At 43.1% G+C, this 25,458-nt stretch overlaps 1 protein-coding gene across 4 annotated transcripts in view; it reads left to right on the top strand.

Moving 5' to 3' along the window:
* Nucleotides 1-25,458, top strand: part of AUTS2 (activator of transcription and developmental regulator AUTS2) — a 1,314,883-nt gene that overhangs the window by 106,990 nt on the left and 1,182,435 nt on the right. The window lies entirely within an intron of this gene.

Raw genomic sequence — 25,458 nt, 5'->3', positions numbered from 1 at the left:
GGTAGTTGTTGCCATTGGAGATGAATGCAGAGTGACCTCCGTTCTGCCCTGAGAGCCTGGCCCTCTTGTCACTTTGTGTAACATTAATTCTCTAATGTGTTCCGGTCAGTTTGTAAAAAGATTTTTTTTCAAGCAACTCAGCTGTTGGCCTGGCTTTGTATTTTCATTGGTAAAATATGTATGTCTGTGCTGTGAGTGGAGAGAAATAGATTAATAAAAACCACTGAACCATCATGGCATATGCAGTTAATTAACACTGCCAGAAAAGCCGGCCCATGGTTATGTGTGAACTTGATTTCCAAACATCTAAAAAATGTTGAGTTATCTCCTTCAGTTGCCTGACTTCTGGGTGGTAGCCAGTATGTATGTGCAGAAGCTGTGGGACAGTGGCTCTGAACTTCAGTGTGCATTGAAATCACCTGGAGGGCTTATTAAAACCCAGATTGCTAGGCTTTATCTGCAGTTTCTGATTCAGTGGGGCTGGGTGAGGCCCAGGAGTCTGCATTCTTACAAGTTCTGTGGTGATGCAGACGCTGCTGGTTCAGGGACCGCACTCTGAGAACTAAGGCTCCAGGATATAGACTCCTGTTCTTTGCCGGGGGAAAAGGGAACTGAGTTGCGTACGCTTCCTTTTCTTTGCTCAGAAGCATTGCCCCTTTGTAAGCTACCATTCCACAGCATCCCATGGAGCTAATTGTACTGGGGATAATAAAATTGTCCCTGTCCTCAGGGAACTCACCAGTTAGAGAAGGGATTAAATTAAGAAAGCCGGTAGTCAAGGTCTAGAGGGGAGGTACCTGCGTGAGCTGTCAGGGATGGGCTTTCCAGATTGCGCTTCCTACCTACAGCACTCTTACCTTGCCGATACAGGAAAGAAACGTGGGTGTCCTGCAGTAAGACATTTCCTTAACGCTCAGCTTGGCTAAAAACATTTTTATTTGAGGTATTTTTTTTCCCCCTTCCTTCTCTCTCTTCTTTGACTTCCTGGGCATTCCAAACTGTGTATCCAGGTCCTCCAGAATTGACCTTGTCAGCTCTCCACCCCAGCTTTTGTGGAAGAGCCTTTCCCCCTGCCCCTTTTTCTTTTACATTTTCAAATTACAGTTTTAGACGTTGTCCACTGTGGCAGCAGGATTTGTAACAAGACCAAGTTAAGTGATCTTGGTTGAACTGATTTATGAGACAGCTTCAAAAATTCATGAGGTACCAGGGGAACTTTCTGTAGCAGGATCAGCTTGCAGCTTTTTCTTCACCTCTTTGAATAGATCAGACATTTTGTGATAGCACAGCAGTTTAAAGTGGAGCCTTATAGATCATGGCCCCGCTGATGAAGACACTAAGGCAGACAGAGGAGAAAGAGGAGGAAGAGCAGGAGGTGGCTTCAGATGCCCTTGTCTCCCTGACTTTGAGCAGTGACTTTGGGTGAAACAAATCTCTGCAAAACTGAAGTTAAGCATGGAACTGTCTAGGGTAAGTTTTTCTCCATAGGTGATTGTCTGTGGTCCTACTAAGTGTTACTAGGGAGTATCTCAGTCCATTAATAATTGGTCCTATGATTTTAAGTGCAGTGAAATGAAACCTGTGTTTGTGTAAGTAAGAAGTTGAGTGACCTAGTTAGTAGTCCCCACCCCCCTCCCCGTGGAAACCTTCTGTAGACAGGAACAAAGGATGTGCCCAAAATCAGTGACAGGTTACAATGCTGTCCCCATTTTATTGATTGTTCATTTCTAGTCTCTGAAGTTATTTGCTACTTATTGATCTAGTAGAAAAGCAAATAATTTTTCCTAGATAGCACTTAGCTGAGCTGGGCTTTGATGACTTGCCTGCCAGAGGGTTTTTAAATAGAATTTACCCACTCAGTGGCAGCGTCTTCTACCATCTAGTGTTATATTCTGTGTATCTGAGGGTTCTTTCCCGGTAGGAACACTGTTGTCAAAGGCTGGCCTCTGTCTTTCTGGCTACTCTCCTGCAGGAGAACAACAACCTTGAGTTCAGGGCATGCCTGGGGGACACCTGTAAGGGCTTTACAGTGCATGTAGCCTTACAGTTAACGTAGGGAGCATACCCGTGAGCTGCTGGCGATGGTGTGTATGCCGAATCAACTCTGGTCAGCATCTGCTACTGTGTCGGATTTTCATACTAAAGAAAACCAGAACGACTTTGTTGTTAAAGATGGTAGTTTGAGGTTTTAATTCATACTTCTAGGCTCATGTTTGCTGCCAAATAAGTTCTGAGCTTTTAATTGTGAAAAATGCATATTGTCCACTCTCTATGCTTTGGAGGGAAAGGTATGAATAGGAAAGAAGCAGAGCGTCACAGAGAGTCTGACAGGAGATAAGATAGATACTTTGACATCATATGTGACTTTGACTGTATCAGATTTTGTAATGTTTATATTTTTGCATTTTTCTGCTTTTGATTATACTCTTCTGGCTAGTAGTAAATTTGTGCGTGTCTCATAAACTCACATAAGGTGAAGTGCATCACCAGAAGCAAGTGCTAGAAACAGAATTTGGAGATTGGCCACAGATAATCTCTGAATATTAGATACACAGATGTCCACGCAGAGGTGAAACTGGAGATGGACCCTGTCGCTGCTGGAATTGGTGGTGCTTTTTGCTGTTTTTTTTATTTTGGAGTAGGTGGTGCATTCACGTGATTCAGAATGAAAACTATATAATAAAGCATCTAGAAAAATGTCTCATTCCCACCCCCATCTACATACACCGTATTCCCCATCCTCCCATAACTCCTTTATTGGTTCCTTACACAGATCCTCAAAACAAATTTTGCAAAGCCAATACAAGTACATTTGAATGTGTTACCTTTTTGTTCTCCTGCCTTTTGTAACAAGTAGTTAGCATACTGTAAATACGGTCTGCATCTTTTTGTCTGCTGTGCCCTACAGAGCATTCAGAAATCCAGGTCAGAGAACCAGATGTAGTCACAGAACCGGAAGCAGCGAACGCAGCAGCTTCCCACACTCAGCACTCCTATCTCATGTCTTTTGTAGAAACAAGTCTTGTGAAGCTTCTTCTGAAATATAACCCAAGTATTTCTGCTTATCCTCTCTGCTGCTACCCCAGCCCAGTCAGCCATTGTCGTCCTCCAGGACTGTTCCAGCAACCTCAGCCTTGGCCTCCCAGCCTCCCTGAGCGGCCCTTCACACCTCGGCCAGAGAGCTTTAAAAAAAATCAAGTTGAAACATGCTGTTCTTCCTCCCCCTTCTAACATCTCCAAAACTTCCCATTGCCCTTGAAATAAAATCTGATAATAAATTAAAATGTGATTTATCCCAATTACAGGGTCCTGCCTATGGTGTTCACACATAAGTCACGTAACATCCTATTTCACAGCAACACATGATGGTGTATCATTCAGCTAGTATACAGAGAACTTCTTAATTTTTTAATAGCTGCATAATATTCCATTTTATGGTTGTACCAAAATCATTTAACGAGTCTGACACTTGGGTTATTTTCAGTCTTCTGCTGTTACAAGTGATGCTGTAGAGAATAATTTCAGTCGTGTGGTATTTCACTCGTGGATGTACACGCATCTGTAGGATAACTTCCCAGAAGTGAAATTGTTGGTCGAAGGGTATGTGCGTTTGTAATTGATAGTTATTGCCAAATCCTTTTATAGAGATTTTACCAGTTTATACCTACACCTGTTTAAGGGTAGGGATTTCCCCGCCGTCTCGCCAGTAGGGTGTGTTGTCAAGCTTTGGAGTTTGCCAATCTGATAGAAGGAAATTAGTATCTCAAAGTGGTTTCAGTGCGCTTTTCTTATCATGAGTGAGGTTGAGCATCTTTTGTGGTGTTCAAGATCTAATAATATTTCTTTTTCTGTAAACAGTCTGTTAATATCCCTTGCTGGTTTTTTATTGAATCGTTTTTTCTAAGTTGTTAAATTTTCTATTTTGGAATAATTTCTCAAACATACAGAAAGTTGCAAAGATTACTGGGATTCCTTCCCCTACCCCACCCCCCAATGCCCTCATTAGTTCTGTTAATGATGTTAGATTGTTTAAAGAAGATGGGGTCTCCTGGAATTCTGGGGCCTGTCATAGGTATTTCAGCCCAAAGAAGGAAGCAAATTCAATTCATGACTCTTGGCTGCCTCTGGGGATTTTCCATATGGAGTGACAGACCTGGAAGATTCTGTTGAACCTCTGACTAGCCCCCATAGTGGGGCATGTAATTCAGAGGCTGTCTTCCATTCTTCTTCTTGCACTGTATTAATTATTAACCAGGAAGGCTGCTGAAGTGAAAACCTTGCCTTGAGTTTGTATTTCTTGAGATTTACTTCCAATAATAAATGTGGTTTGCAAGTGACTCAGTCTTTCATAGACCAAGTTTTTTGCACATGAAATATTTGGTGCTCCCCTCCCCCCCCATATCACATGCTAATTGAGAGAGTGAGTACCTATAATTTTTGCAGGATTTTGTCTTATTAATGGCTTCTCAGAGTAAGGAACTAAAACATGAAAGCAGAGGTGTCTTTCTCAGACTGAGACATGCCTTGAAGCTTTGTGTCTGTAAAGGTCTGCCTAGCCTGGAAGTTCAGAGCACTGGCTCTGGAGCAAGACTCCTTGGATTCAGATCCCTGCTTTGTCACTGCTAGCTGCATCACCTTGGACAAGTTACTTGTTTGTGCTTCACTCTAACCATTTATAAAACAGGGATAATTTAGCATTGCCTCATTGAGTGTTTGGGAGGATTAACTGTAATGATACACATAAAGCGCTTAGCACAGGCCTGGAACATCATAAACCAAAAACCAAAACCAAACCTATTGCCATCACGTCGATTCTGACCCCTAGTGACCCTATAGGATAGAGTAGAACTGCCCCATAGGGTTTCCTAAACCCTGGTGGCATAGTGGTTAAGTGCTACAGCAGCTAACCCAAGGGTCGGCAGTTCAAAATCTGCCAGGTGCTCCTTGGAAACTCTGTGGGGCAGTTATACTCTGTCCTATAGGGTCGCTATGAGTTGGAATCGACTCAGCGGTACTGGGTGGGTTTAATCTTTATGCAAGCAGGCTGCCACATCTTTCTCCCATGGAGTAGTGGCTGGTGGGTTCAAACTGCTGACCTTTTGGTTAGCAGCTGAGTGCTTATCCACTGCACCACCAGGGCTCCTTGGAACATCATAAATGCTCAATAAATATTGGTTTAAAAGTGGTAAAGGGCTGTGATTTCAGAGTCCATGGGATAAAATAGAAGTTGTGTTGCCTTGGACTTTATTTGATCCACCTTTCTTTCCCCTGTATCCCTTACCTTGTGAGGAACTTTACCTATTAACTGAAATGCAAGGGAGACATTCATTCAGCCAGTATTTGAACCCTTAGCAAGTGTGAGGCTTTGAGCAAGATGATGGGTGGGATGCTGCAAAGCTGCCCCGTTCCCTCAGGATGCTTGCAGTCTGGTTGGAACCTGAACACAGATGCCTGTAAGTGCAAGACAGAATGTTATCATTGGCACCCCTCAGTATTCTCTGGGAATACAAAGAATGGAAAGGTATTCTCCTTTGACTGCGGTGGCCAGGACATGAATCTTGAAGGGGTAACCATCTTGAAGGGGTGACCATTTTACCTCAATTAAATCTCATAAATAACTTTGTTATCTCCAGTTTACAACTGTGGAACTGGAGGGTGAGATAGGTTATCTGATGTGGCCAAAGTCACATAGCTCCTTAGTGGTGGAGTCAGGATTTGATTCCAGGTCTCCTGACTCTTCATCTCCAGGTGTTTTCCAGCAGTCTTTTAAGTGAAAGGACTAGTACCAACAAGGGGACTTGCTGTAAGAAGAGGGGGTCAGCAAAAGGAGAAACCTGGAAAGGTTCCTAGGGCCCCTGGAGTTAGATCATACACTTTTAGGATCTCAGAGCTAGAGGGACACCTGAGACCAGTCCAGCCTTTTCATTTGACTAATAAAGACATTGATGTGCCCACAGGACTTAAGCCAGAAAACCCATCGCCTTCCAGTCCATTGTCAAAAAAAAGCTCTTTGCTATGGAGTCCATTCTGACTCATAGTGACCCTATAGGACAGAGTAGAACTGCTTCATAGGGTTTCCAAGGAGCTGCTGGTGGAATTGAACTATCAGCCTTTTAGTCAGCAGCTGTAGTGTGCCATAGTTCTTAACCACTGTGCCACCATGCTCCAGTTGATTAGAGGGGCCAACATGGTGCTGGCAGGCAGCTCTGTGGAGAGTGGAGCTCCTTTTGACTGTTCATGGGTGGTCTTCTGGGGATCGATTACCAAAAAAAGAAAACCAAATCCACCGCCATTGAGTCGATTCCGACTCATAGCGATCCTAGAGGACAGAGTAGAACTGCCCCATAGAGTTTCCAAGGAGCGCCTGGCAGATCCCAACTGCCATCCTTCTGGTTAGCAGCCATAGCTCTTAACCACTATGCCACCAGGGTTGATCAGTGATTGTTAATTGCTTTTATGGGAAAAGTGGGTAGATTTAGAAAGGGAAGGACCTATAACTCGAGAAGCAGGCAGTTTTCCTGCAGGGTTGTAGTTTAGTATTCACGTGTGGTTCTAGTCATGCAAAGACGAAGAGAAAAAGCAAAGGCAGAGATGGAAGGAAAATGAATGAGTGATTTGGAAAAAAAACACCAGTGAGAAACATTTGTGAAAGACATGGACTTAGTGTCTGTGGGGGCAGTTGTCTGAAATCCATGGGATTTGGTGTATGGGGAACTTCAGCAGTTCTCCGACCTGAAGCTGACTGGGTTGCCTTGGTGTCTGTGAACTTCTGACACTGGGGACGGTAATCACTATATGTTATCTTTTAGAACTGCACTAGGGGTGATGTCTCCTTTGGGTCGGAGGTTGTTTTAGGTAGAGCTAGCGTGGAACCTGGACCAGCAACATCAGCATCACCTGGGACCTTGTGAGACACGTACATTCATGGACCCCACCCCAGACCTATTGAATTAGCATCTACAGGGATGGGAATTCAAGATCTCCAGGTTGTTTGTCTGCATGTTAAATTTTTAGAAGCATTGCCCCAGTCTAGAGGCAGTCCAAGGCTTTCCTCAGAGTTCTTTGCTTCTGTGATTAGTCTGCCATTCATCAAACATTTACTGAATTTCTGTTGTTTAGCCACAACATGAGGTCAACTCCAGTGTGGATTCTGCGTCTCCAGAAAGGTACAGTGTAGGTGAGGAGGCAGAATTGTTTACAAATAGCCGTTATAAAGGTAGAAGAGGCTAAAGCTGGTGAGGGAGGCAGAGAGGGTGCCTGTGCATGGGAAGGGTAGTTACGCTTGTACAGGTGTGTGCAGGGCTAGGTGGTGTGCAAAAGAGGGAGCCCTTGCACTTGAGCAGGACTCCTGGTAATCATTATCAGTGAGCTGCTGCTGCTTTGCAAGCCTGAATGGTGGCCTGACCTTGGTGGCTATGGCCATAGCCAGCATATGGCCAGAGGGCTGTCCGAAACGGGCTTGCCCTCTCCCATCACTTAGTGACGCGATAGATGGTTTAGAAACTGCCGGGGCTATGACGACAACTCACCGAAGGAGGTCCCCAGCATTTCCCCTCTGATCGACTTTCACCCGCACCGCCTTTTCCCAAAGGCCTGCATACCCACCAGTCTGCAGAACAAATAATTGATTTGTCACTGAATTTCCCTGCCTCAGCCTGGAAGAAATGTAAAGGTGGTACTGTCCTGTAGTACACAGCCTTCAAGCCTAGATTTAGAGCTGGTCGTTGTACTTTTAGAGTAGGGTGGGTAGGGAAATAGCAGCAGACCAAAGAGCCAGGGGAACCTGGTTGCTCTTATCTCTGCTTTGGTCAGGGTGGAACGCAGAATATTAATAAAGTTCACTTAAATAGTAAAGTAACTCCCAGGGAAGAGGAGCTAGAAACTTTAGTAAATATCAGAGATGCTAAATGCTAAAAATAAAAGCTCTCTGTAGTTGTTTGACTCTTTAAAGAGATTGTTTATTGGTCAGGACTGCCAGTCTGTGTGGTCATGTTTTGCTGGCTTTTTTTTTTTTTTACACGTATGTTTTTAAATGCATTAGAATATAAATTAGCTCATTAAGTAGGGTGGCGTTTCTAGGGTGTGAAAACAGTAACCTGGCTTGCTGATTCAATTAAATCCTTTGTCATTTTCTCTTTGAGACAAGTTTCATCTTGGGAAGTCGCTGTGTCCTGGCTGTTTTACTTCTAAAATGCACCTTGGCTCTGCCCTCTCCTTTCTGTCCCCACTACCACTTTTCTCTGGCCCATCTGCTTGTAGTAGTCTCCTGGCGATTCATCTCCCTGACTTTATTCCCCTCCTCCAGCTGCCTGCTATGCCAGCACAGTGGTGTTTCAGAAACCCCAATCTCTGTATGTTGTAGCTGGAACCTTAGGAACCTTCAGAAGCTTCGTGTTGCCCATAGAAGACACCGTTTTCTAAATTCCTTAGTATGCCATAAGGAGTCCCTTGGTGGTGCACCTGGTTAAGTGCTTGATTGGTAACTGAAAGTTTGGTGGTTTGAACCCACCCAGAGGTACCTTGGAGGAAAGGCCCGGCAGTCTGCTTTGGAAAGGTCACAGCTTTGACAACCCTATGGAACAGTTCTACTGTGCATACACGGGGCCACTGTGAGCCTGAATCGACTTGATGGCAGCTGGTGGTGGCGAGTGTACCACATGAACCTCCGTACAGTTGGGCTCCAGAATATTGTTCAGTCTCATTTCCAGGCTTACTCTTCCTTGTAGTCCAGCCACACAGAACTACCTGTTGTTCCTCGTACATACAGGATCAAACACTGGTAGGCATAACTCTAAGTGCCTGACAAGCATTGTCTGATTCAATTGTTAGTCAGGATCAGAGAGATTGTCATCAGCCCCACAGTCAAGCACCTTGTAAGTGGCAGAGCTGGGGATTCATTTTCAGACACTTTGATATTCTGACTTCTGATTCTTGCTTTTATGTCTCTGTGTCTTTGCCTATATATTGGCCATGCCTAGAATAAAGAGACCACTGCCATCGAGTCGAATGTCCTCTTTTTTTCTTTCTCAGCCTTGGACATTTAAAGGTGTTAACGTGTTCCTCCCATTGTGCTTCCTGCCTAGGTCTTTGTGCCTGTCTCAACTCTGCGTGATAATATAATTAGTACTAGTACTAATACTAGCTAGTACTAGTAGTAGGAGCTGGTCCCAGATATTATCTTCATTTTCCTTACAAATAGTAGGTGCCTAATATTGGAGCCCTAGCGGTGTAGTAGTTAAGAACTACGGCTGCTCATCGAAAGGTTGGCAGTTCGAATCCACCAGCACTCCTTGGAAACCTTGTGGGGCAGTTCTCTCTGTTCTGTAGGGTTGTTGTGAGTTTGAAATGACTCTATGGCAGTGGTTTTTTTATTTTTGTTTTTAAATGAATATTGTAGAATGAATGCATGGATGAATGAAAGGATAACTGGATGGCTGAATGGTCAGTTTGGGTGGTTGGGTCCTTCTGTGATTTGGAGAGCATGCTCCTCGGCCAAGTTCAAGACTGCAGAATTGCTACTTGGAAAGAACGCATGTCATTTCAGCTATATTGGATTCTACCCAGGGCTGGGCCAATAAGCAAGAATTAAATACCAATAAGTTGTTGGCCTTTCCTTTGGGTCCAAGTGGGTATTTCAGCTGAAGTATTTGGAATGAGTCAGTTCATGGGAAATTGCTTGTTCTTCAAGAATTGATGTCTGACCTGTGGGTTATGTGGATTCTTCCACCTCACCCCTCCTTTACTCTCCTCTCCACCTTTTTTTTTCTTCCTTCTGGCAGTTTTATTTCACCAGAGGGCAGTCAGGAGAAGTAAAGAAGATAGAAGAAAAATAAATTTATTTTGGGTTTTTCAGGAAATAGCTGGTGACGGGGGTGGAAGGGGCAAAGTGGCTGAAGCTGTTGGTGAAAATTAGATTTGAGGTTGCCTGTAGATTTGTATTGTCCTGGCACTTTCTGCTCTGGTTTTCTGGACGGATGAAAGCAGGCCGTGTGTTGGAGGGCTAGGGAAGTATGTGCTGTCTTACTAACTGATAATCCTGCAGCCTTTTAACAAGGCTGGAAAAGAGAGCTCTAGCCTTGTCTTTTGCTCTTCCTCCTAGAAGTAGCTCAGAGACTTGGTGGGCTCCCTGAGGGCGGGGCCGGGACAGTGCAGCCTGAGACCCTCCATCATGCCTAACATGGTGTCGGGGACCTAGCAGATGCTTAGAAAGTATTTGTCAAGCTGAATTACCAGATTTCCTTGGTTCAGATTATTTTGTTCCCCAAACCTTTTGTGAGGAACTTTTCTCCACCCTTGTTGGTAAATTCCCACCCTTCTTTCCAGTTCTCAGTTGTGGCTCATGTCTTTTCTACCCATTGTCTTTATAATTATTAAGTAATTTATTAAATGGACACAGGCTTAACTAGACATTGAATAATTGCAGGTGTGCAGCTGAACTGAGCTGCTGTCCTTTAGCTAGGAACTCACAGCTGCTTGTGATGTATTGTGCGAAGAGATTACCCTTCACCCCATTCGGTTACATGATAGCGTGCATATTGTAAGGTAAAAGAAGGCTCAGCTCTGCTCTAAGCAGCACACAAAGGCTGCTATGTTCCCAGGAAACCAACAGAAAAGGTACTGGGAGGTCAGGGCTGGAGCCTCTGCAACCTCTGAGACTTCTCTTTTCCTGGAATTTTTTCATTTCCTTTGCCTTTTTCTTGATAGGGAACACCTGAATTGCTCCTTGACTTGAGAGCAGTTGTCACATTTACTGTTTTTTTGGACACGTTAACTCTTAAAGCAAGACTTCCATTTCCTCCTAAGAGATCAGCAGTGGGTCTCCTTCTGTGCTTTAATTATCAGACTGCATCTGCAATGCTTTTTATACACATTTGCCCCATCAGTAAGAGTTGCAGCTGTTAGCCCTGGGCTGTGGTCCCACCACTTTGTTTTCTTTGGCTGGTTTCATCATTTATAACAATTGCTAGAGGGAGACAGTGGTTGTAGGGTGCCTCACTGCAGGACTTAGAGTAGGCTGTTAATAAAGGCGTCCTTAATGAGGCAGCAAGCCTCGTGGTTACAGTAACCGGTATATACACGGATCTTTTGTAAGGACACTGGGCTTTTTGGGTGTTGTAAGGACACACAGAAGCCATGTCTTGCTGCCACTTGCCAGCTGTGTGACTTTGGACCTGCCACTCGAGAGCCTGAATCCTCAGTTTCTTCACCTAGTTTTTGTGAGGGTTAAAGAAACTTCAGAATGAAGTGTTAGTTTCCTCGACAAATAAGGCACACACACTTGAATGCCAGGAGCCGTTCTGGATGCCTGGGGTACACTTGTGAAGAAAACAGACCAGACTGCTGCACTCACGGGATTGACGTGGCAGAATAAATCTGACGGCCTAGTTGGTGGGAGAACATGATCACTCCCATCTATGGAAGAAAAAGTTAACTGAAATGTGGACCAAATAACCCCATTTCTACTGAGTTTATACACGTCTGGCTTGTACAGTAGGTCTTAGAGAGAGCCCTTCCCCATACTTCTTCACGTCATTGTGTGTCATCTACAGCTGCCCTTATTTATAAGGTAATGGCTGTGAAAAAATTGGCTAGAGTCTCTGCATTTGAGCTTTTGGGTATCTTGGTCTGGGATGTTGACTGGGACCTGCTTCTCTGGGTCCTTGCTGTATAGGTTGTCTCTTAGGTTCCAGAAGGGGCGTCTGAGAGTGAGCGCTGAGGGACATGTTTGACCCTTTGAATCTCTTTGTGAAAGCCCACTTTGTTCAGGTAAACTCTGGCTGGTTCAGTGAGGACACTGTGATGTTTAGCTTGCCAAGCCCTGTCTGGTATCACTGGTTGGTTAATACCTGCAGAAACACAGCAGAAAAAAAATATTCTAGAGCATCAGATTGCTCAGCTCTCCTAAATCCTTTTCCATGGGTGAAAAAAAGAAAAACCTGTTTGAGATTTTCTCTCCTTTTCATGAACATTTGATAGAAACAAAAGGACACTGGCCATCTTTCAGAAGCATTATCATGGTGTTCTTACTATGGGATTCTGGTGTTCCTGTATGGGAAGGGGTTTGTGACCAAATATCACTTCCCTTTGGGGACAGGGGGTGGTGGTTGTCTAGTGAGTCTAGCACTATGTCTTGGGGGAGGAATGGGCGGTGGCTTTTGCAAGGGCACCCATCTTACACTGTGCTAGATGTTGGGTCTGTGGTCTTTGCAATGTTTGTACCAGGATTAACAAATAGCCTTGTTATTGTGAGAAGGATGTCAGGTCCCAGTTATGATCCCATCATGTGGTGGCGGTTTGCATTCTTTCTTTCCCGTGCTTTTCTTAGGGAGTGAATATATAACGTGTGATAGTGAATAAAAACACGTTTTTGTGGCTGTTTATAGGGTGTTGATTTAGGAGACTTTATGTTGTGGATGTCTTTGAAGGATGTGGAATTTGCTTGCTTATTTAGAATGCTTTAAGAAAATTGGCTCTCTCTGACACATTGAATTCCATCCAGTTACAGAGACATGAGCATTTTTGTCCAAGCCAAGCGAGAGGCATTCTGTGCTTGTTCATCAGAGCCACCAAAGTAGCTCAGACATCCCTGATGACTCAGCAGATGCCCTTGCTGCCTCATGGTGGGTACTTGTGTACTAAGTACTTACTTCCCTGCTGAGGGCTAGGAACATGTCACTGAGCCCGAATGCTGTGGGGGTTGTTGTAATGAGCAGGCTTAACGGGATTGCACAAGGCTGGCTGGCTAATGGCCAGGTCCAGACTACCTTGGAAGAATTAGCTTGAGGGCAGAGAGGAAAGGTTTAGAAAACTCTTTTCTTCCTCTTTGGTGGCATTAACTCTTGCAAAACCAGACTGAGGCTCTTTTGTGTCTGAATGAATAATTTCTTTTAGAAGGGTCAGCACAAAGCTGGTTCCTATGAGGCAGAGGTTAAAGATCTCCCAGATGTCCAGCTTTTGCAGATTGCCGTACCCCTCCATTATCTCTAACATCAGCTACTCCTCCTCCCCTCAGTATTTTTCCTGAGGTCTTGGAGTTCTGTAATTTACTGTAATGCCTCATAGAACTCACAAACTGTCAAAAAAAATGGCTTACACAGTTGTGGAGGCTGGCAACTCCCGAATCTGTGGATCAGGTGCCAGGCTGGAGGCTTCTCCTGCCTCATGTTATTGCAGGGGCTGACGAACCCAAATCAGCAGGTCAGACAACAGGCTGCTGCCTCACGAGGCTGTGGAAGCTGGAGAATCAGGTCAGATGATAGGCTGCTGGCTCACGTTCCAAGAACTAGAGGTCAGATGATGCTGAGTCGGATATAGGAGCCACAGCAAGAGAGGGAGCTTTGTCAGAGCATTTGTATATATACTGGGTGCAGACCATACCCTCAAGTAAACCCTCCTCCCTTGAGCAGGGCAGTGCAAGGGTGTGACTTACATAAGAGTAGTAAGGATACTGACTTGAGTGACACCCTCTAGTAAGGCAGTGACTTGAGATACATCCTACCCTAATCCTGCCTCATTAACATAACAGACATACTCAATCCCAAATAACCAGAGGCATAGAGGCTAGGATTTACAGCATATCATAAAATGGAGGATAATTACATCAGAGTACAAAATGGAGAATGGCCTCATCATTACATAACTGCTAAATTACATCATTACGTAACTGCCAAACTACCGAAAATCATGGCCCAACCAAGTTGGTACATAATCTTAACCATCACAGGTCCCATACACCTTATTTGCATTAGCAGCAATCTGTCCAATCCCCTTGGTGGGCCACAGCACCTTATTTGCATAGTCCCAGGCAATTATTGTGTGGGAGTTGCAAAGGCTGTGGCTGGAAGGGCCATGCTAAGTAATTCACTGCATCCAGTGCCTCTCCTAGGAATTGGGTAGCATAAAATAGCTCATCTGGATTTATAATTAAAAACCAGTTGCTGTTTAAAAAAAACAGTTGCTGTTGCATCGATTCTGACTCATGGTGACCTCTTGTGTGTCAGTAGATCTCTGGTCCATAGGATTTTCAGGGGCTGATGTTTTGAAAGTAGATTGCCAGGCCTTTCTTCTGAGTTGCCTCTTGGTGGACTTGAGCCTCCAACCTCTCAGTTAGCACCTAGGGACTCGGGATTTAAATAGTTGGTGTGAAACACAGGGGCTTTATGTGAGTGCTATGTGTAAATCATTATGCTGTCCAGGTGGTGTTAAAGTTGCCACCAGAGGGATGAGTTGGCCCAGCTGGAGGTGACAGTGGGTTGAGGAGTTCTGAAGTACAATAGGGAACTTCCATACCATCATGTTTTTACTGTTAATTTCTCACCCTCAGTGTTGAGTAAGACCCACCTGACCATTCTGATAGTTGGGGCAAGTGCTCACCTCGGAGACAGTGAATCAGAGTCATTCATGATGCTTTCAAAATAAGCATATTTCTGAAACCACCCAGCTGAGTGGCAGAAAGGACGCTGCGCGGGCCCTGCAAATAACGAGATACTTTTGTTCTCCTCAGTTTGTCGCAAGCATGCTCTGACTCAAAGTGGAAAGAGCAAAGAGAGGTTTTTCTGTCAATTGAATCTTTTCAGCATGAGGATTTTGTCCTGAAAATAAATAAACCAGAATTCTAAACTTTATTAAAGGGAGAACGTGGGGGAGTTTGAAATGAGGCAAAATGCCCTCTCGCTGTTTCTCAGAAAACTCTCCCTCTCCCTTTTGAGCAGTATCCGTTGACCAGATTTTACTAATCTCCTTAGTAATATCATACAAAACACCCTATTCCCTTTTTTGTTTCCTTCCTTGAAGAATTTCTAAAAAAATTCCAGAACTTTCCCAAGTCAGCTAAATAAACCAACCCTAGTATGAAATGATCTGAGATTAAACATAGCAAATGACTTTACAACTCAGGGGTACTTCTCTTGTTGAAGGCCAGCCCCCTAAATTGTGCAAAGATCATTTTCTAGCTCCCTGTTGTCAAAAACCAAAGGAAAATTGAATTAGACAAGTCCCCTAATTCCCATAAGTAATTTCTGAATTATCCCTTTATACACCTTACTCGTATGCAGCTTACAACTGAGTATCATTCTGAGAGCTAGTTTGTCAGGGTGTAGATCTTAATTAGCTCATGAGATTGCATCCTTTTGAAGCTGTGTACCACAGGTTGTTGGATAGTTTTCCGAAAGCAATTAAAATGCCCACTGTTGTAATTAAGCTTGTTACTGGTTGTATGTTCTAGTTATAAAATGTATTTGGCAATTAAAGAAACTGAGAGTGAGGCTTTCGGCTTGGCTGTTTGGGATGCAGTAGGCTGGCTTCCACCTTAATGTTTTGTGGAGAGGATGCCTGGTATGGGCACCTGGGTGGTGGGTCATAGCTTAGGTTTGTTAGTATTTATCATTGCTGCATAGGTCATAGGTTAGTATTTATCATTGCTCCATAGGTCATACGTTAGTACTTATCATTACTTCATAGGTCGTATTAGCTTTTTATATGAAAGCTTAAGTTAGGGAATGCCAGGTCCTGATTATGTCCTACTTGGCACCCAAACTTCCAAATCACAGTTCCTTAGTTGACAAGTCCTTTTTAAGAAGCATAGTCTTATTATTGAAAAGCAGAGATGTCACCTCAAGGACTGGGGTACTCCTGACCCAAGCCATGGTGTTTTAGTCGCCTCATACGCGGGCAAAAGCTAGACAATGAATAAGGAAGATTGAAGAAGAATTGATGCCTTTGAATTGTGGTGTTGGCGAAGAATATTGAATATACCATGGACTGCCAAAAGAACGAACAAATCTGTCTTGGAAGAAGTACATCCAGAATGCTCCTTAGAAGCAAGGCTGGCAAGACTATGTCTCACATACTTTGGACGTGTTATCAGGAGAGATCAGTCCCTGGAGAAGGACATCATGCTTGGTAAAGTAGAGGGTCAATGAAAAAGAGAAAGACCCTCAATGAGATGGAGTGACACAGTAGCTGCAACAGTGGGCTCAAGGATGGCAACAATTGTGAGGATGGCACAGGACCAGGCAGTGTTTTGTTCTGTTGTGCGCAGGGTTGCTGTGAGTCAGAACTGACTTGAAGGCACCTAAAAACAACAGTCTTATCTTTAAGAAGGTAGCTTGACTTTGACAGTGAACGTTTAACCTGTTAAACTCTTATCTCCTTTGTTCAACCAGATTTCTTGTCTGGTTTTTGGAAGGCGGATTGGGAGGAATGTAGCAGGTACACGGTGTGGTTAGTGTCTATCTCTGAGCCTTATCGCATATAGAGGTTACTGGGCTGTGTGTCTACCATCTCACAGTGAGATGTGTCGTAGCTGGCGTACGGGGGGGATTTGATTGTCAGGCCTGGTCTTGGTGGCAGATACAGTTCTTGGTTTGCTTTGCAAGTTGCATGTCTTTTATTCTTCCTTTCTTCCTACTGACCCTTTTTGGGCCATTTCTCTGTACTTTAACACCAGAACGGCATGGTGACTGGGACCATGGGACAAATGAGTCAGTTAGTGGATAGAAAGATATCACTGTTTAAAGCGTGGTTGAGATTTCTTTATTTCAAAATAGTTAGCAAACACAAAGGGAAACGGAGCACTTAGTCTGTGTGGTTCTATCCCATTGCCTTTCCTGTTTGTGCCTCCATGCAGTTAACGTGAAAGTGATGGTGTTAAGAATGAGCTTACCAGCATTTAGAGCTGGGCAGGAGCAAGGCTTCGCAGAAGGTCAACATCAGGGTAAAAGGGAAAAGGGCTGATGTTTTTTAATTACTATTCGATTTTGAGGAATAGTGGAAGGATTGAGTCATATTTTAAGTTCACTTCTTTCCAGAGTTCCTTTAAGGTTGTGATTAACAATATAAATTATTTTCTGTATCTGGCAGAGAGAGAATTATTAGGTACATTTTTCTTGGAAAAAACCATTTCTGGTTCTCTGGATATTTCTGTTAGAGACTTAGTGTGTCTGAGGACATTTGCTTAGTTCTTTTAAGTCCATTTATATAAACACTTCCTGTGCTTGCTTTGTAACAAGTTTTTCCTAATTTATTTGGAGCCTTGTAAAAATAGAGGGGAAAAAACCAACCAAATTATTAGCTTGGCTCCTTACTCTGAGTTCTGCAATTTTTCCTGTGTATAGAACAAAATAAAACCAGACCTACAACAAATGATTATGTTCTGAGCAAGTAACTATTCCCGGAGTCTACATTTGCATGTAATCTGTGGTGTGTGTTATACGTGTTGTTTTATAGTTAAAATACAGCATGATATATCACAGAAGAACACACATGAAGTGAGATTTGACAATGAGATTGACTTTTAAGAATAAACATAGCATGTGGCCCAGTATCCTAATCCTAGACCCAGAAGAATTGAAAGTGGAACCACTGACAGACACCTGTACACCAGTGTTCATTGCAGCACTATTCACAATAGCCAGAAGGTGGAAACAACCTACATGCGCATCAGCAGATGAGTGGATAAACAAAATGATGTCTGTATACACAGGACTGTTAGTCAGCCATGAAGAGAAGTGATGTTCTGATACATGCTAGGACGTGGATGAACCTGGAAATATTACGCTGAATGAAATCAGTTAGTCAGTCACAGAAGGACAAGTAGTGTATGATTTCACTTACGTGAAGCAGGCAAGTGTGTAGAGACCAAAACTTATTAGTGGTTAGTTACCAGGGATGAGAGGGAAGGGGAAAAGGGAAACCATTGCTTAGAGGACACTGAATTTCTGCTAATGGTGGTGGAATAATTTGGAAAGGATAGTGGTAACGCTTGCACAAGGAGTCCCTGGGTGGCGCAAATGGTTAAGTGCAAGACTGCTAGCACCCACCCAGAAGCGACCGGAAGACAGCCCTGGCAGTCTCCTTTGGAAAGATCACAGCCTTGAAAACCCTATGGAGCAGTCCTACCGTGCACACATGGGGTCGCCGTAGATTGGAATCAGCTCAGCAGCAGTTAACAGCGAGGGTCGTACAGCGTGATAAACGTCATCACCGTCCCCAAATCACACATGTGAAAACTGTTGAACTGGCAAATGCTTTGTTAGACATATTTTTACCACAATACAAAAATAAACAGCAGACTTTATACTATACATATCAGTCTGACCTATAGGTCAGATGTCAGTTTTGATGTCCTTTCCTCCGTAAAGCCATCTCCAGCCTCCTTGTTGAGGATGATACCCCTCCTGTGTGCCCCCCTAGCACTCTGCGCTCCCTCGTTATGGCAGTCACCCTGCTGTATTGCTGACTTGTCTGATTCCTCCACTTGACCCCAAACTGTTAGGGCTCTACATAATATACACGTCGGTGAAACCATCCCACAGTCAGATGGGCATCACTATCACTCCTGCAAGTTCCCCTTTTGGAACAATGCCCCCTACCCTCTCTGTTCCCTGTCTCCAGGCAACCACTGATCTGTTTTCTGGCACTGTAGATTAATTGGCATTTCAAAAAATGTTTTATAACTGGAAGCTCCTACGGTACATGGGTTTTATCTGGCTTCTTTCACTCAGTGTAATGATTCTGAGAGTCACCCATGTAGTAGCGTGTCTCAGCAGTTTCTTTGTGTTGCCGAATCGTATTCCTTTGTATAGATGTGTCAGAATTTGTCCGCCCATTTATTCGTTCATGGACATTTGTGTTGTTTCCCGGTTTTGGCTGTTATAAATAAAGCTGTTAAGGGTATTAGTGTGTATGGGCATAGGGTTTCATTTCTTATGAATAAATACGTACCTTTTAGGAGTAGAATGGCTGGGTCACATGGCAGGTGTATGTTTAACTTTATAAGAAGCTACCAAACAGTTTTTCAAAGTGTATAATTTTATGTTCCCTTCTCCAGTTCCAGTTCCTCCCCATTACTGCCAATACTTGGTATGGTTGATATTTTTAAAATTTTCATCTTTCTAATAGATGTGTAATGGAATCTCATTGTGTTTACATTTTTTTCTTTTACATTATTTTCTTAATGACTACTGAGGAGCCCTGGTGGCACAGTGGTTAAGATGTTGGCTGCTAACCAAAAGGCTGGCTGCTCTAGCTCCTTGGAAACCCTATGGGGCAGTTCTCTTCTGTCCCATAGGGTCGCTGTGCATCGGAATCGACTCGACAACAACTGGTTTGGTTTTCGTTTTTTAATGACTAGTGATGGTGAGCATCTTTCCATGTTCTTATTTGCAATCCATACCTATTCTTGGGTGAAGTATCTGATCAAATCCTCCCCCCTCCTTTTTTTTAAACTGGGTTGTTTATTTTCTTATTATTGAATTTAAGAGTTTTTTGTTTTCTGAATTTAGGTTCATTTGTTCGTGCATTAAAGATGGGATTTCCCCAGCCTGTGGTTCGTCTTTTGAAGAGCAGCAGCTTTTTTAATTCCGATCAAGTCCATTGCTTAACCTGAGGTCCCAAAAGCTTACTCCTAGAAGTTGTGTAGTATTAGGTGTTCTAGTTAGGTTTGTGATTAATTTTGAGTCAATTTTTGTATATATATGAAATAGAAATTGAAGTATATTTTTTCATATGGATATCCAATAGTTTCAGTATCATTTGTTCAAAAGACTGTCTCTTCTCCATTGAATTGCCTTTGTATCTCTGTAAAAAATTAGTTGTCCGTGTATGTGTGGATCTATTTAAAGATTCCCTATTCTGTTGATTTACGTGTCTGTCCTTTTGCCAATACCACACTCTCTTGATTACTCCAGCTTTATATTAAGTCTTAAAATCAAGTGGTGTGAATCCTCCAACTTTTTTGTTCTCAACATTGTTTTGACTCTTCTAGTTCCTTTGCCCTTCCATAAAAATTTTAGAATCATCTTGTCTACATCTGCAGAAAAATCCTGCTGGGATTTTGATTGAAATTACATTAAATCTGTAGGTCAATTTGGGGATAACTGTTTGCTGTGTTGAGTCTTCTACCCATATCGTAGTATGTTTCTCCACTTATTTTGGTCTTTTTTTGCTTTTGCAGTTTTCGTCATCCAGGTCACGTAGATATTTTGTGTTTATTCTTCTTACATAGCCTTATTCCAAAATGTTCAGAGACTTTTCTTTGGTGCTGTTCTTGAGACATGTATGTATTACTTGGTTCTGTTAGTACCCTGTTGCATCCGTCTTCATTGTCGCCTGAGGTTTTCTGAGGAAACCAAATCTCATTTGGAGTCAAGCCCGCCATGAGATGTCATTGACCACCTAGGTGACTTTGTTTGCATTTTTCTTGAGGCATAAGCAAAAATAGTGGTTTCAGGAATGTTCAGAGCAATTGGAATCCAATTGTGGTTGAAAGAAGAATTTCAAATGGCTGAATTTAAAGGCGTAAATGGCTGAAGAGCTGACTACTTTTTCTGCTGGGGAGATAGCAACTGAGAGGACTTGGTGGCTCTTGTATTAGTGTTTCTTACCCAGAAGGCAATCAAGGACATACTTGAGGTTGGGAACAAATATTTCCTGGGCTGGTGGAGTGCTCCACTGGGAGGATTCCTTCGAGATGATCAGTTCTCAGAAAGGGCAAGTGAAGCCTGAAGAGACAGGATTATCTGGCTTCTTTAGAGGATCATATCCGCAGTGAGCTCTTCCTGAAATCTAGTCCCTTCCTAAAAGACATAGCTCCTCCCAGATTATGTGGGACCAGGTAAGGTAGTCAAAGTGGAGAGATAAGGGACTGTGTTGGGTTATCAGAGCCACACTGAATGCGGAGATGGTGATCTGACCAGTAAGATTATGAGAACTCGTACAGCGAGCACATTGATGATGATTGTTCACATGATTCTAATGGAGTTACTTTCTGCCAGACACTATTCAAGTCGCTAATGTGTAGTAACTCATTTGATCTTACTAACACCCTTTTAAGGGATGCTGTTGTGGAGGTGACATCGAGTAGGTTCTGCCTCAGCCACCCTGTGTACAATAGAACAAAGCAGTTCTTCTGTTGCCATCCTCACAGTCGTTGCTATGCTTGTGCCTATTGTTGTGAGGTATAGCTACTATAATTCTTACGTTTTGAGAACGAGCAAAATGAGGCACGGGGCCAGAAATTTTTCTAGTAAGTGGTGGAGGTGGGAGAGGAACCCAGGCAGTATGACTCAGGCAGTACACTCTACACTGTCTGACAGACAGCCCAAGGGGGTATCTGTTGTGAAGTAATCGCTGAATCCTTCTCTGTTAGTTTTGGGGTCTTTGAGGTTTTGTTTTCTTTATTTTTCGAAATAAGGAGGACTTCTGTGGTCAGTGATAAGATTGATACTTTTCATCTCTGAAGTTCTAAATTTAAAGCTCTTCAGAATGTATAGGTTTTCAAATATTAAGTATATGTGTGTGTATAAAAATTTCACTTCTTTAAAAGTCCCTTTTTCCCCACAACTGTGTATTATCTGTTTTTTAATGTATGTTTCCAAAGTTTTTTTCTTCTCCCCAAAGAGGACAAACTCAACTTATATCAAAATGGAGTTGAATGTACCTTTGATGTGCAATGTAGCAACAAGGTTTTATCTCTATATAGCACATATATATAGAACAACACTATATATGTATATGGGGCCAGCTACAAGCATTTTTAAAGAATCCTACCCGCTAAAATAAACAGGTGATAGGAGGCTGTGGAGCAGTTCCTTGGCTCCAGGTGACAAAGCACTTGTGGTGGCATCTTGCCACCAGGTCCATGGGTGGGCATTAGAGAGAGTGGGAGTTGGGCTGCTAGGCTGTGTGCTCATGGCCCTGTATGGTAACTTTGTGGCGTTTCAGCTGCTCCGTTCTCTGCAGGCATATACCATGACACTTAGGGGAAATGAGGATAGAAAAGTTGGCCAGCATTCTGGACTCCGTAGAGGCCAGACACCAGAAGGAGGGGAGCAGGCTGAAAGGTAAAAGCGATGATTTCTTATGTATCTTCCTTCATGTTTTCTATTGTTGAGGAAATCACCCCACTAGGAGTAGCATTTGTGCTTTGTGCAGGCTGAGTAGAAGGGAAAAGGCGATGGAAGTAGATCTTGCGGAATGTAATCTGGAGCGATACCTTCTGGAGGGGAAACGTGGATTATTTGAAAGGCACTCTCTCTCATACACACCCACATATACATACTGTCCTCATTTTTGCCACAGAAGCTGAACAGAGGGCAGTTGGAAAGCATTCATTCAACCTTTTTAATCATTGGGTGAGATCGTTAAGTGATAAAGCCGTGTACTGGATAGTGTGAGAGTCTTTTTGTCCCTGCCAGCAAAGGAGATCAGAGATAGCATTTGAACTTTGACTCTTCAATTTAAGTCACCAAAGGTTTGTTGAGGACCTGTTACGTGCCAGGCACTTCACATGAATATGAGACGTGGCATCTAAAGGGTAATTGTGAAAGGAGCTTACGTTGGTCTGGATAGAAGCCCTGTCTTCCACTAATCTGTACGCTCACGTAAGACAAAGATTATCACTGAAGAAGCTTACATTAAAGCCTGTTATTTTAAACCAGTCACCTAATATTACCCCTTCTCCCTGGGAATGTATGGGAATATCTGGATTGTTGGTGGGTGTATTAGTTTCTGATTTGCTGCTATAACAAATTACTACAAAATTAGTGCCTTAAAACAACACGAACCTTAACAGCTCTGTGGAATAGAAGTTTAACACAGGCCTCACGAAGCTAAAGTCGAGATGTTGGCAGGGCTGTGTTCTTCCTGGAGGCTCTAGGGGAGAATCCATTTCCTCGCCTTTTCCAGTGTCTAGAGGCTGACCACACTCCTTGGCTTGTGGCTCCTTTCTCCGTCTTCAAAGCCAGCTGCAGTAGTCCACCTCATGTCAACAAAGGTGGGACAGCTGTTCGGAAGAGATGTGATAACGTGTCTTTTTATGGAGCTATTTCTCTGGTTCCCGCTTCCATAGTTTCATCTTATTCTGCGTGAGCTCACGTGGGCAATCCAGGATAATCCTTTCGTTTTAAGGTCAATCAGCTGACCTTACAGCCTTAATTGCATCTGCAGCCTTCATTCTGCTTAGCCACGTAGCATAATATTCACAGGTTCTAAGAATTAGGACATGGACATCTGTAGGGGGAGGTATTATTCTGCCTACCACAGTGGGGGAGACTTCTTCCAAACTTTGCTAATTTTCCCACTCAGGTGAAGTTATGTAATGCCCTCCCCCAATCCTTGGCATAGTGAATTGCTGCCTATGGATGTATGCTGTGTAGGTGAGTGGTGGGAGGCTTATCATTTCCTTAAAGCCTCACTCCTGCTCTTCCTTGTGATAAAACCCCAGCCACTTAAACACTCAGTGATGAGTTTTATAGAATTTCAATGTTGGGAGGAAGCTTAGAGATCTTTTGCAGCTTGCCCTGCAGGGGCTTACAGACACTTGTTAGATTTCTTCTAATGGCTGTCCCACCTTTGCCCACATGGAGTGGCCGGCCTTGCCAGATAACGTCTCCTCTGAACAGCTCCTCTTTTCTGTTAGAAAGTTTCTGCTTTGCATGGAAGGGAAATCTCTTTCTGTGGTTGCTGCAGGGTCTATTGGTTCTTGTTTTACTCTCTGGGGTCGTATTGAATAAATCTAATTTCCTCTTTCACTCTTGAAGCCCTTGAGTTTTTTTTTTTAAAGACAGCTATCATATCCCCCAAGTAGTCAAACTGAAAACCTCAGTTTCTTCAGCGGGTCTCACATGAAACAGTTTTGAGACTTCTCTCCTCCTGGTCCTGAATATGATATGACACAAAATAGGGAAGTCTGAGAGATGATTTTAATAGGAGCCTTTAAATGCCGGGGGAATCGTCATATAGGGGAGGCTGGTAAAATCTTTGCCAACACCACGGAAACAAGAAATCACAGGCTTATATTGTGGCTAAAGGGATTTAGGTATCAGGAATCCCGTCTTAACCTTGTGGATTGAGGTAGTGCAGTGGACTGCCATGGGATGTTGAGGGACTTGTTGCCCTAGAATTGTTATAAGACAAGCCTTTAACCTCAGAATTCATTTATTTTGTACAAGAGACCTTGCTTTTAGCTAAGTGTTCTGCTTAAATTATTCTTGTGATTGCTTCTCCTCTGTGCCCGGTACCTGGGTTTCCCCCTTGTGTTGGTTCATTGGATGTAAAGCATCATCATGACTGCGGCTAATCACAGGGGGAGGGAACACGGTTCAAGGCTTTATGAAGGAAGGGAAACAGTGGCGTAGCTACGGGTAATTAGTAGCAAGTGGAGTGACAGTTTGATTCCCTGCTAGGGACCCTGGCATTGTTGAAGGGAAAAATCACTTTATTCTCTCATAGAGAGAGGCAGCTGTAATTCTGGTTGGATGGGATCCAATTAAAAGGAACTGACATGTAAATTGATGATCAGACAGTGTAAGCATAGAAGAAACCCAAGAAGAATTCTGTAAGAAATGGCAGAGAACAGTGTAAGTAATTTTACATGGAAATCCGTGAAAGAAAAATGGGAAGCTGATGGGTTGGCTACCTGAACAGTTATAAGTCTGGAATCCCAGCGGGAAGAGAACAGGAGACTGATTGGTATGGTGGGTTTATAGTTACTCAGCTTTTTGACATTTGTGGAGTTGAGACATACATTTTAGGAATTTCAGCCTTTTACAATAGAATGGTTGTAAATCAACTCTGAGGTTTATAAGTTTCCAGATTGGTGGTGGTTAAAATATAATATTCTCAAGAATATATGATAGGAGTGCAAGCCTGGCTTTTGGAAAGAAGATCTCATTGTATGGTTATACTTCACCTGACCTTATAGATGTATTCTCAAAGATTTGTGTGAGAATTGACTCCTAAATTTAGGATGTAATAGGAGAGCTTTCCATTTATAGTAATGCTATTATGAACCATTTTCTAAAGCGAAAAATCCTTTTATAACCAAAGTCATGCCCAATTTATCTTTTGAGTCAATTCATAAGTCCGTATATTAGGTTTGCTTAAATCAAAGGTCTTTTTCTTTGAAATGGAATAATTGCAGGGACACGTAGCAGTTAAGATTTAGGGTAACGGAGGAAAAAAATAGGCAGAATTTTTTAAGAAGTCAGTATATTGCTTTTTAGGAAGGAAAAATTCCACTTAAAAAGTCAGATAGCTTCTGCTGTTATTATGGGGAAAGAAGAAGGCTGCCCAGTATATTGCAAGGAGATTTATTAGGATCTTTGGGGACTGCAGCAGAAATGGTTATGAAATGTTTTGAGGAAGGAGGAAATAGGACCACAGCATTTACTAGGCTTTATTCAGAAGAAGGCCAAAGCAGGTGAAATGGAGTTCACCCCGAGAAAGCTGTGGAAGATTGAGAAGCTAAGACAAGGCTCCACAGCCAGCAGCAGCAAGAGGAGACCGGAGCATTACGGGTAGAGTTGCCGGTCAGCAAGAGAGCAGTCGGTTGTTACGCCAGCCAACAACAAAGATCGGTTTTGGTCAGTGTGCTGCGTATGGTGTGAGCCCCATGTTATTTTGCCTCCTGCCATGTCTCTGTTACTGTTCCCTGCCGCTTTGCTCAGGTTCTCCAGC

Source organism: Elephas maximus, chromosome 12 (assembly GCF_024166365.1).
Source record: "Elephas maximus indicus isolate mEleMax1 chromosome 12, mEleMax1 primary haplotype, whole genome shotgun sequence".
Lineage (NCBI taxonomy): Eukaryota > Metazoa > Chordata > Mammalia > Proboscidea > Elephantidae > Elephas > Elephas maximus.
Note: the sequence above shows the minus strand (reverse complement) of the source record. Positions and strands in the feature narration are given on the sequence as shown.